General features: G+C 38.6%; 1 protein-coding gene across 8 annotated transcripts in view; it reads right to left on the bottom strand.

The window, feature by feature from the left end:
• Positions 1-5,702, bottom strand: part of LRRC9 (leucine rich repeat containing 9) — a 118,754-nt gene extending 113,052 nt beyond the window's left edge. For 3 of the 8 annotated variants that reach the window (XR_008417210.1, XM_019451646.2, XM_019451647.2), the window contains exon 1: positions 5,079-5,702. The gene's annotated coding sequence lies outside the window, so the exon portion shown is untranslated. The remainder of the gene's footprint in view (positions 1-5,078) is intronic. The other 5 variants (XM_019451640.2, XM_019451643.2, XM_019451645.2 and 2 more) reach the window with 3 other exon arrangements.
• Between the last annotated feature and the right edge of the window lie 7,670 nt (positions 5,703-13,372).

Genomic DNA, 13,372 nt, shown 5'->3' with positions numbered 1-13,372 from the left:
CTGCTTTGGCTATTTGGGGTCTTTTGTAGTTCCATATAAATTTTAGGATTTTTGGTTCTAGTTCTGCAAAAAATGCTGTTGGTATGTTGGTAGAGATTGCATTAAATGTGTAGATTGCTTTGGGTAGTATAAGCATTTTAACAATATTAATGGATTTAACAATCCATAAGCATGGAATATCTTTCCATTTCTTTCTGTCATCTTCAATTTATTTCATCAGTGTTTCATAGTTTTCAGAGTACAGGTCTTTCACCTCTTTGGTTAGTTTATTCTTGAGTATTTTATTAGCAAAGCATCTTTTGAATGAAAATGAAGTAGATGGCATGAGTCTGAGAGAAAAGCCCATTGGTATAAACCAGCCCAAAATTCAATGTACCAAGGAAAGAAGTTTTATAAAACTATCCGAAAAAATTCCCCAAACTCAGACCAGCAGTGATTGGGAAGATGGTGGCTGTAAGCCATCCAAGGGAACCAAATCAAAAGACTTTGAGATTTATATCAGAGTCTGTATTTGTACTCAGGCTTTGTAAACTGGAGACACAGTCTGACCATGCTGAGTTGAGAAGGGGAGGGGCCCCAGCTAGCATCACAAAGAAAAATAAGAGCCAGAAAATTTTTCTAATACACTGGAATCTCTACTAATTCATCACTTATTCATTAACATTTGTGTTGAGGAACTAATATCTACCAGTCAGAAAATGATAGGGGGTGGAGGAAAGAAAAGACTTCTCTAGTAAGGTAGCATCTGGACAAAGAGGTGAAGGAAATGAGGGAGTGTGAGCTATGAGGAAATCTGGGGAAAATGCATCCATGCAGAGGGAAGAACACATGTAAAAAAAAAGAACAGGATGAAAGAATAGTTGGCATGTTTGCAAAATATCAAGGAAAATGATATGGCTGGAACACAGCTAGTGAAATAGAGACAGGTAGGATGTGACATCAGAAAGGTATTGCAGGGACAGATCATGTGCTGTCTTGTGATTTGTAGGCCCTTGTGAAGATTTTACATTTTAGTATTATGAGTAAGATGGAAATCTCTATGAGGATTTTTGGGGGGAGAGTAATATGAGCTGTCTTAAGTTTTGGAAAGGATCACCCGATCTACTCTGTTGAAAATAGACTGTAGGTGTCTACGGTAGAAGCAAGGAGACCAGTTAAGAAACACTTGTAATAACATGAGAGAGAGGATGGTGGTTGTGGTGGGGTGGAGGTAGTGGGGATGGTGAGAAGTAGTTAGATGATGGATCCATATTGAAGGTGATACCGATCTTTCCTTGCAACTGTCTCTTTAACCCATTCTTGCCCCCCCCCCCCCCCCCCCCCCCCATATATTACAGCATAGGCTGCAGGAGCAGCCAGGCAATGGAGCACTTAGCAAGGAACAACTTTGAGAGGATTAGGTACTCTATCAGAGGCCCATCCATAGATGTGGGCCACAGTCTTCCCTCCCTAGGCTTATTCAGATGCCATATTAAGTAAAGGAGAGATTTGTACCACCACCCCTTCTCATCAGTAAAGAAATCCTTACATTCTGGTTTAATGTCTGTGAACACTAAAGGAAAGCCTGCCTTCCCGCCACCACACAAGGAAAAAGCCTGTCCTCAGTACATCCAAAGTCACCAAATGGCAATTCCAGTTATCTAGTCCATGTCCAAGATGTCTATTCCAAAAGAAATTAACTGTTCCCTTTGTTATTTACTAAATTATCACATATATTTGAGCCTAATTTGGAACTTTCCAATCTGTGTTCTCCCTTAGCTCTATCTATTCCTATAGTATTATCCTGTTTTAATTACTGTGATTTATATTAACTTCCATCATATTCTTTTTTAAAAATTTCTTGGCTACTTTTTCATTTATTTTTCCAAACAAAATTTATGTTTATTTTGTATTTAGTGTTTAAAAATTCACTTGGGTTTTTGAGATTCCAGTGTAAAGCTTGATTTAAAGAGAACTTCCATCTTTACAGTATTAGTCTTCTATTTATTCAAGGAGACTACTTTTTCTTGATAGAGAAAATACGTATATTTTGGATATCAGCCTTACCTTCCACTTCATCTTATTTTCTTTCATCAATGCCTTCATTTAGAAAAAAATCTGTTCTAATCCAATATTAATTAGCAAAACAAAATTTAATTACAAAGCTTCCGATTCTATAATTTGAATAACTGCACCTGAATTATGAGGAGCCTGAACCTCTCTGGTACTTATAAGCCTCCTATGCTTCCTCCAGTCATTAGTAGACCCAAGGCTTCCAGCTGAAGCTTCTGATTTCATCAAGAGTTGTGTCCTGTTGGCCAGCTTGTACCCACTCTCCTCCACTTTGGGGAAGTTCTTTTCAGGGCCTGACCATCTAAGAGACCACAGGTCTCCTCTAGTTCCTTCAGGGAACCAGGAGCCACCAGGAGGTTCTATAACTTTCACCCTTCCGATCTCAGATTGATCCAATCACCTCTCCCTCTCCACTGTGAAGTGCTGCTGAAACATTTCATATAACCAGCACGGAGCTGAAGTCACTACAAATGCATGGCCTCTACTTCAGCTGCCTCCGTCTTCAACAACATTTTATATCTTCCTCTTCGACTTCCTCTCCTAGTGAGAGTAGGGCTAGACATACAGATGGGGGATTCATGACATAGGGACTATTCTAAACTTCTGCCACTCTTCTCAGGTTCTCCCTCCCACCCCTCCTCTGCAGATGATCTTGTCTCCCGTCTTCACAGAGAACAGTGATGACATCAGATTTACATTCCTTAAATTTCTTTTCCTCCTAAAAATGTATTTCTTTCCCTTCCTGACTCCCCTCTTAGTGAAAGTATTCTTTCTCTTGTCCAAAATGTGTGTACTGATCCCATCCTCGTCAGTCTCTTTCAGAATACTATTCCGTCAAATTTTCCTCCTCCTCATTTATTCCCACCTTTTCTTCTCTGCAGTTTCTTTTCCCTCCATACATGAATGTTAGATCATTCCTGTCTTAAAAAAAAAAAAGTCTTCCTATCTTGTATTCTATGAGTAGCTGGGTTTAGATATTTTCGCTGAAAAACTTCTAGATAGAGTAGTCATTAGCAATGCTTCACTACCTCCATTCAGTTCTTAACTCACTACAGTCTGACTGATGATATGTCAGGCCACAACCATTTCTTTTGCCAAGGTCAACAATAATCTTCTAATTGTCAAAGACACTTACCATGTTTCAGCTCTCAATTTAACTTGACCTTGACATAGCGTTTGTCAATGTTGATGACTCCTTTCTTTAAGATTTCTTCTTTGGTTTGACATTTTCCCCGTGTCTTCTCTCTACTTGTTATATTTTTTTAAATTTTTATTTATTTATTTTGAGACAGAGAGAGAGAGAGAGAGAGAGAGAGCGAGCATGCAGATAGGGGAAGGGCAGGGAGAGACACGGAGAGAGAGAGAAGCCCAAGCAGGGCGCGAACTCACGAACTGCGAGATCATGACCTGAGCCGAAGTCAGATGCTTAACCGACTGAGCCACCCACTTGCCCCTCTACTTGTTATTTCAAATCTACTTTTCTGATCAACTGTTTCCTTCTTGGTGAAAATTACTAATTTTTATCTTCCTTTTTGCTGTGCAACTTCCTTCCTGTGCAAATCCAATTTCCAATATGGAAAGCTACATCTGAATGTGTCACAGGCATCTTAAATTCAGTGAGTTCAAACCTGGAGTCATATTTTCCAGCCAGCTTTCTTCTCCTAGTGTATGCTTTCTCTTGGTAAATTGCACCATCTTTGTAATCATCCATATTAGAACCCTGGGACATATCCTTAACCACTCTTTTAGTCTTTCTTCCATATTCACTTGCTCGTTAAATCCTTCTGAATATACCTCTTAAATGTCTATCCTTTTCCCCCTCCTCTCCATCATATTTGCCTCTGCGTTAGTTCAGGCCTTTATCACTTCACCTTAATTGGATGCTCTCCTTACAGTCCTACATCCATCCCTCCAATCCACCTTCTACACTACTGTAACAGCCAACCTCCCAAAAGGTAAATCTATTTAGGCTACTCTCCTTGGAAGGTATTCATGGTATCCATGATCTGACCCCTGCCTGCTTGTCAAGCTCATCAACCACAAACTCCCAACACCTCAGAGTCTGGCCACAACTATGGTTCTCTGAATGGGCTGGGGCATTTCTGCATTTTGGCATATGCAGTCTTCCTTTCCTAAAATGCCTTTTCCCCTTGACTTTATGGCATACTCCATACATCCTTAAAATTTTAAATCAAGGGTCTTCTGTATGAAGACTTCAATTCTCTCAGGTAGTATTATAATCGTTCTCTTCCTTGTTAAGGCCTGCACACTTTCTATTTATAGCACCTGTCCTACTCTACTGTGATGCTTGCAGGTCCTTCCTCCCTACCAGGTAACATGTTCACCGAAGGCAGGGTCAATGAACCTATCACTGTGCCTGGCACTTGCTTGGTGTTCCATAAAAGTTTGTTAAATGGCTTGAATTAATTGTCATGCTACAGGGTCCTATATGGTATAACTTGGAATATAATATAATAATATGTAAATATTTGCCATACAAGACCAGAGTATAATAATTAGAGTATAAAGCACCATGTTCTGTCTGCCATGAGAGCTGGGTAGGGTATTATTCTGAAAAATCAAGTTTCTTTTCTACAAACTAGAAGCCCTGTATGGTCAAATTGTCTCCTCCCTTGGGTATAAAGGGATCAGAATCCACCTGTTAGCACTGATGGGCCAAACAAACACCTTTCTGACTCTAGGTGAGCAGTATCAAATTTGGCCAATAAGCACTTGATTCTCTCAGTTCTGTACCTTAACGTCTGCAGGAAAGGCTGCACAGGTGACTGTGAGCCACCTTCTCTTTTATTCTTCTCTTAACCTTTGCTCTGGTCACCCTGATGGCCTTCAATAAAGACATGGAACTGTCTCATTATTACCATCTCCATTGCACCATTACGGAGGGGGGGGGGGGGGGGTCCTTTGACCACAGTGTTTCTTCTCTCCCATCTTCCTCTCCGGGGTGGGCAGAGTGGCAGGAGAGAGAAGCAAAGACACCCGAAGGCCACAAGGTGAGGCACACTCACCTTATCCCAGAAAGAGGATGGATTCCAGGGCAATCCGAGACAGAGCAGAGTCCACTCCGATTTCCTAATCCCTTTCTTGCAACAGCAGGCACGACACCCTCTCTAATCCAGGGCCTGGTGTGTATACGCGACCAGCTGAGGTTGCCTAGGAAACCTGCCCTCCGCCTCCAGCGACCTTGGAGTGGGGAGGGGGACATCAAGGGGTGGGAAAAGCAGCGGCCGAATCCGTTTCTGGATCACGTGGCGGCAACCTCCAGCCAATCAGCAGAGGTAGGGGTCCACCCGGAAGACCCCGCTGGTGCTGCTGGGAAATGGCGGGGAGCTTATTGCTCGCGGGTGTCATTGTGCTCGCGCGCATCTTTTCGCCTGCTGTCGCAGGATCGGAGGACCGGACCGGAGGCAACGAGTTGTGGGCATGATGGCAGAGACCTAGTCGTGTGGCTTCCTCCAGTCCCGGCTCTCTCCCATTGAAAGCCTTTAACCTTCGGGGCCTGGAAGGCCGGAGCCTTGCTGAACTGGAACCTTAAAAGTCATGTCGCTGTGATGTCATAAGGCGACCAGACAGCCAGGACACGTTCCGATCCCCCCTCCCGCTCCCGGCCCTGGCGTGGCCTCGGAGCCCCAAGAATGTAGCTGACCACCGCCTAAGCTGCAGAGCGCGGAACGAGCAGAATAGAAGGACGGAGCAGGCAGGCAAATGCCCTGGTGCCTCTAGAGAGGAGATGGACCCTCCAAGGGTCTTCTTACTGTTCTTGGACCGGCTCTGGAGGGTCCTTTAAATACTCCAAAATGTTCAGGAGGCAAAACATATTTATAAAATAAAGTAGAACTTAAAGAGGGACAGGGAGGAACTTTTTTTTTAAAAGGGTGAGCAGAAGGGCTGAGAAATGAATGCATTCAGTAAAAGGAAAATCAAAGGAACTGTAGCTGTCATTTCATTTTCTAGATCTGCCTGTCCCAATATGGGAGCCACTAGCCACAGCCACACGTGGCTCTTGAACACTTGAATTGAAGTGTACTATAAAATACACATTGTATTTTGAAGACTCAGTATTATTTTTGATATATCGGGTTAAATAAAAATGCGTTATTAAAATTTTACTTTTTAAAAGAGGCGATTAGAAATTTTTAAATTACACATGCGACTTCTATTATGTTTCTGTTGGACAGCGCTGCTGAATTTTTTGTGGTTCAGTTGGTTTGCATAGAATATTTATGACGTTCAGTTCATGCAAAATAGTGCCTGTAGTGCTCTTTTCCGTCACCAGATGGCCGCCTCATTCAATAGACTAGTTTTAAACTTTCTCAAGAAAAATAGAAGTGCAGATTTTAAAAATGTCTCTTTCCGTTTATAACTATCAACAATTCAACATACTTGTCATGATTCAATTGTTTTTTTCTATATTCACTGTAAACACGAACATGGAAAAAATAGACTAATTTTCCTTGTACATTTCTTATTTCACAGGAATTTGTTTACATTTGTCATTAATTGCTGAATTAAAAATAAATTAATTGAAGTGTTTGTGGCTTAAGGATTTGAAACAAATACCAGGGAAATCTGATTCAGATCTGTATGTTTAATATTATTTGAAAACCTAGTTTAACAATATTAGCTGCCTGAGCAAGTATTCATCTTAGGATATAAAGACTAGATAAGGATAGTTTAGGAATCTAAACTTTTAGATTAAAAATTGGAATCAGAAATCAAGAGGTGAACTTTATACATCAAGCTTCTCATTTTGGGAAATGCAGGTCTTTTGGATAAAGTACAGAGATTATCAAAGTACATTGCTAGAAATCTGTTGTGAATCTCCTGACCAGTAAAAGACTAAGAGAGAGCTAACACACAGTTTTCTTTATGTTATATAAACAAGTAATTTTAAGACTCAAGGATTTGGCCAGTCAGCAACGGAATCAGAGTTCCTGTGTAGCTGTAGGCTAATAATCATTGGTGATCTGCCAAACTAAAGCCTTTGTCCTGAGCAATTCTTAAAGGAAGAATTGCCTGTTGTTAACATATTCTAGATGGTATTGGGATGGTATTGGATTACAGTTAAAAGCCACAGGAAGAATACGAAACCAGTGATGATCTTGTTAATCTCCTTTTCTCAGCTTTAAAGTTTATAATGTGGTATATGTGTCCGTTCAAGAAACAGTAGAAAATGAGACTGCTAAAACTCCAATGTGTTAAATAAACATTCTAGTGAATTAAGACTTCATTCATCTATTTATATTCCTAGACAAAGACTAATACATACATATTTAAATCTGTTTACTTATGGGTAAAAGTATCTTGAATCTGAAAATACGTTGTAAACTGGTAGCAAACTTACTGTATCACTGCCTGATTTAAACAAGAATCATTTCAACAAAATAGAGGTGACTTCTCAAACCTACATAAGAAAGTCTTGAGTTGCATGCTAATTGTTAATTAAAACCTTTTGAATTGGTTGTTAAATTTATTTCCCCAAAAGCCCTATCCTTTTTGCTGGAGAACCGTGGAGACATCTAATTACAGTTTGGCTTTTTAATGCCTTTAATTCCAGAGAACCAAAAACCTGAAGATTTCAAATGCTAGTTTAATTTAATTTTTGTGTTCTTGTTAACATTTGATCCTTCTGCAAATTAGTACTTTTCTGTTAATGATGTTATTAGATTATCTGTGAAAATTCCCTGTCCCATGTTTGAATTTGATATATCATAAAAAAGTGAACGTAGTATAATTTAGGGCTTACTTTGGCAGTGGAGAGATAATTATGTAGTTCTTATAACGTCATCATCAGAGGCTCTCATTGTTAATATCTGGTAATGAACATATATTATTCAATTAAAAGGAGTTTTCTGAAGTGAAATTTTTAATTAGATGAACAGAATGGTATTTCTAAATGGTCTATCTGAAAAAGTTAAATAATCTTTGTCCATGATTTGCTAACATATAATTAATGGACAAGATTTTCTTAAAAGACAGCCCGAATGGAATTGTAAAGGTGTTACTCTGTTGCAGACAACATAACCTTTTCATTTTACTATCCCAGTTATATTTAGCTATAAGGTAGCAACTTGAATGACAGTGAATTTAACCAGGGATGGTAGTCTTACTTAATTCACTAGAGAGCTGAGCAGTTCTTTGTGTGTGAGAACTCTTTCTTTACCTCCTTTCTTTTGAGTCTTTTATTTATACCTCTGGCTCAGAAAGTCAATTACATCCCTCAGGTTATAGCACATTATCATCATTTGTCCATATGAGGCCCTTTCTTTTATCTCCAGTTCCTTCTCCAATCCCACCCCCATCTCAACCACACCCCCCACAATCTAATATTTCTTATAAACCTTGAGTTGTGTATCTCTCTTTGAAAAACAGGCAGTATTGTTTTGTAGGTCTGTATTTTTTATTTATATAAATGGCACTGTGCTATAAATTGTATTGATAAAGAATCAATACTTCAGTTCTATTCAGTACTATTAAGTACTGAATCAATCCATTCAGTACTATTTTATGATCTTTGTTTCTGAATGTTCAGGTAGATTATTGTTTCTATACTCTGAACAGTATCCCGTAATACACATCTACCAAGGTTTACCTTTTGCTTGTTCCCCTATCTTGGGCACCTAGGTTGACTCCGATGAACAACACTGTGTTTAACAGCCTTGTAATTGCTTTCTTACAGACAATTTCTCCAAGACATATGTCAGGAACAGAATTACTGGCCCAAAAGCAAACAGTTTCCTGAATACCTTCTGATAACTTTCCAGAATAGCTGTCTCAGATTCTCCTCCCTCCAACAGTGCTTGACAATTCTTATTCACCTTGTTGGGGAAATATAATTAAAACTCAGATCTCCTGACAACACAAAACACCTCTCCACAAAAGTAGAAGGAAAAGAAAATCAATTTTATTACTGAAAAAATTACACATTAAAGCAGAATATGATGGACGTCACAGGCAATCCCCTAAAGAGACTGCAGACAAAAAGAAAACTTACCCTTTTGTATAGCAAGCAGATACAACCTATCCCATGCATGTTCTCAAATAATAACTAGTCCTCAAGTAAGAGGATTTGACAGCACCATTTGTCACAACTTTGGGATTGACATTCAGTTCATCCTAAGTTCACCTGGTAACTGGGATGACCCTCTGTGTTAGCTAATTGACTTTATCCAAAGGAAAAATGAACTCTTTTTGACATAACATCTTCATGACAGAAGGTAGTTTGGGAGCAAGGCAAAGTTGGTTTTTACCCTCCCACAGAAACTGGGACACAAGGGTGCAATTGACAAACACTCTTTTTTTTTTTTTAATTCAAGTATAATTAACATACAATATTGTATTAGTTTCAGGTAGATGTACAACAGTAGTTCAACAATTGTATACAAGAGTAGTTACCACCTGTCACCAAAGTTATCATAATATTATTCACTATATTCCCTATGCTGCACTTTTCATCCCCATGACTATTTTATTACTGGAAGTTTGTACCTCTTAATCCTCGTTACCTACTTCATCCAACCCCTCACTTCCCTCCCCTCCAGCAACCATCATTTTGCTTCTTGTACATATGGATCTATTTGTGTTTTGTTTGTTCATTTGTTTTGTGTTGTTTTGTTTTGTTTTTTAGATTCCACATTTAAGTGAAATGGTGTGGTATTTATCTTTCTGTCTGGCTTTTTCACCTAGCATAATACTCTCTAGGTTCATTCATATTGTTGCAAATGGCAAGATTTCATTCTTTTGTATGGATGAATAATGTGTATATACTTGGAAGCAACCCAAGTGTCTATTGACAGATGAATGGGTAAAGAAGAGGTCTTCACAATCTACATGTCACAGCGTGTTGTTAAATATTACCTTATATACCCCAAACCAGTGCTACTTTGACTCTGTAGAGATTTATTGAAATTTTTTGTATCTGTAAAATTTTATAATAAAATACTTGAGAAAGTAACAGATCACCTGTGAGACACACCCCCCCCCCCAACTCCTGACCATTGTCTCACGTTTCTTGATTTCGTGAAGCTAATCTATAACAGGATTAAAAACACTGGGGATTTGCTCCTGTTTTCATCTGTCTATACCCCCAGACTAGTGGGATTCACTAAGTGAATCTTCTACATTGAACCAAACTTTCCCTCAGGTGGACTGTTGCAAGATCTAGTGGGAAGACAGAATGTTAGTGGGTCCTTTTCTGTACAGATATGCAGTCATTTTTCCCAATGGAATTTCCAGTATTAAAGTTGATATTTTGAGCTCTATGTATATGTCTCATGTCTGTTTCCCAGTTGGTTTGAAGCTTGAGAGGGAAAGAAAGGGTTTTTGCCTTCAAAAGCCTGATTCTATAGTCTGGTTTAAGTGTATTTTTGTATAATCCAAATGTTTGAAATTTAAAATGCATATTGACCCTGAAAAAGACAGAATATTCTACAAGTCAGAATAAAGAGCTCTTTTTCCATTTTAGGAAAGTGAAAGTGTGCTGTACTGTTACTATAGATCTACCTGCTAGCCACATGCACACAGAAATGATAGTATCTGTAGGATCTAGAGCCAGCCTACACGGAAACACTTGATTTGCTTTATAAAGCATGGCTAATGTGCACATCTATGCACCTGACAAGAGGTCTTGGGAAAAGGATGTAGCACTGTTATTAAACAGGGAACTCTAAGACAATTACTAGTTGTGGCCAGCACCATTTTGCTAGCTCTGCCAGAATGATCATTGCATGAGCCAACCTGCAAATCCAACACCCGAGTAGCAGCAGAATTTTAATTGTGCAAACACAGGATGAATTCCACCAAGCAGAATATTAGACTGTAATTAGTAACTTTAAATGACCCACTTAAATCATATCCAGGACATCAAAAATAAGAAAGGCATTCATGCCCTTGAAAACATTAGTAACATATAATAAAAGCTAGCACAAATATAGTGCGAAAGTCTCATATGTATTTTCATTTGTATATATGTATTCATAAATAAACAGAAGAATTTTACCTAAGGTACCAGGTTTTGTGTCAGTTACCAAGTTTTTAAATTATTGTGCTTAGAAGACTAAGCATTTAATTCACCTTTTGTTTTAATACATAATCACATTTAAAATCATCCCAGATATTTTTTCTTTGAAAGATATATTAGCAGTCTTTCATTCTTGTTTTAAAAATCTCTGCGGTGCCTGAGTGGCTCAGTTTGTCAAGCAACTGACGCTTGATTTCGCCTCAGGTCATGATCTCACCATTTGTGAGTTCAAACCCTGCATCAGCCTTTGTACTGACAGCACGGAGCCTGCTTGTGATTCTCTCTCTCCCCCTCTCTCTGCCATACTCCTGCTTGCTCTCTCTCTCTCTCTCAAAGTGAATAAAGTTAAAAAATTAAAAAAAAATCTCTATTGGCTGGACACGTACCCCATACCTGATCTAAACCTGAAATGCTACAGACCCTGTTTATCTTTGTCTTTTTTGATCTTCAATAAAGATACCTACTTATTCCAATATTTAGAAGTCCATACTGTAGGGTGTCTGATGGGTCAGTAAGTTGAGAGTCTTACTCTTAGTTTCTGCTTAGGTCATGATATCATGGTTCGGTTTGTGAGATCAAGCCCCAAGTGAGGCTCTGTGCTGCTTGGGATTCTCTCTCAGGAGAGAGAGCTTGCTTGGGATTCTCTCTCTCCCTCACTCCCTGCCCTTCCCTCTCACATGCACTCTCTCATTCTCTTTCTCAAAATAAATAAACATTTTAAAAAGTCCATATTTTAGATCAGTTCTGTTCAATAGAAATAAAATGTGGGCTATATATGTAATTTTAAATGTTCTATTAGGCATATTAAAAAAGTAAAGAGAAACAGGTGAAATTAATTTTTTACGATATTTTAAAAATCACATTATCATCAGAAAAGTCTTTTTTAAAAAAATTGTGGTATAATAGGGAGGTGAATGCGGGACGAGCTAGGTGGGTGATAGGGACTAAGGAGAACACTTGTGATGAGCACTAGGTGTTGTATGCAAGTGGTGAATCACTGAATTCTACTCCTGAAACCAATATTGCACTGTATGCCAACTGACTAGAACTTAAATAAAAATTTGAGAAGAAAAAAAAGTAAAAAATAAACTTTCTGGGGCACCTGGGTGGCTCAGTCGTTTGAATGACCGACTCTTGATTTTGGCTGAGGTCTGGATCTTGCAGTTTGGGGGTTCAAGCCCTGCGTGGGGCTCTGCACTGACAGTGGGGAGCTTGCTTGGGATTCTCTCTCCTCCTCTCTCTCTGCCTCTCCTCAGCTCATCCGCTCGCTCTCTCTCTCTCTTTCTCAAAATAAATAAACTTTAAGTAAAAAATAAATTATTTCCTGCATTACAAAACAATTTAAGTATAATTGGCATACAACATTATATTTGTTTCAGGTATGCAAATTTGATATTTGTATATATTGCAAAATGATCACCATAATAAATCTAGTTAATATCCATCATCATGTAAGTTACAGAATTGTTTTTTTTCTTGTGAGGAGAACTTTTAAGATTTACTGTCTTAGCCATTTTCAAATATGCAATACAGTGTTATTAACTATAGTCATGATGCTGTATATTGCATCCTCATTATAACTGGAAATTTGTACCTTTGGTTCTCTTTACCTATTTTGCCCAAGCCCCAACCCCAACCTCTGGCAACCTCCAATCTGTTTTCTATATTCATGAGCTTGTTTGTTTGTTTTGCTTTGTTTCTGCATTCTGTATATAAGTGAGCTCATACAGCATTTGTCTTCCTCTGACTTATTGCACTTAGCATGATGCCCTCAAACTCCATCCGTGTGGTCACAAATGGCAAGATTTCATTTTTTTTAATGGCTGAATGTATATTTTGGCCAACATATTCTTTATCCATTCATCTGTCAATAGGCATTTAGATTGTTTCCATATTTTGGCTGCTGTAAATAATGTTTCGAGTTAGTATTTTCATTTTCTTTGAATAAATACACAGAGGTGGAATTGATGGATCATAGAGTAGTTCTCCTTTTAATTTTTTTGATGAACCTCTATACCTTTTCCACAGTGGCTGTACCAATTTACATTTCTACCAACAGCGCATGAGGATTCCTTTTTCTCCACATCCTCACCAACACTTGTTATTTCTCATCTTTTTGGTAATAGTCCTTCTGACAGGTGTGAGGTGATATATCTTGTGGTTTGGATTTGCATTTTTGTGATGATTGATTATGTTAAGCAACTTTTCATGTGATTGTTAGCCATCTGTATGTCTCTTTGGGGAAAACATCTATTCAAATCCTCTGCCAGTTTTTAGTTTTTT

Source organism: Panthera pardus, unplaced genomic scaffold (genome assembly GCF_024362965.1).
Source record: "Panthera pardus isolate Hobbes unplaced genomic scaffold, ASM2436296v1 HiC_scaffold_24, whole genome shotgun sequence".
In the NCBI taxonomy this organism is placed as follows: Eukaryota; Metazoa; Chordata; class Mammalia; order Carnivora; family Felidae; genus Panthera; species Panthera pardus.
The sequence above is the reverse complement of the archived record's forward strand: the minus strand, read 5'-3'. Positions and strand labels throughout refer to the sequence as shown.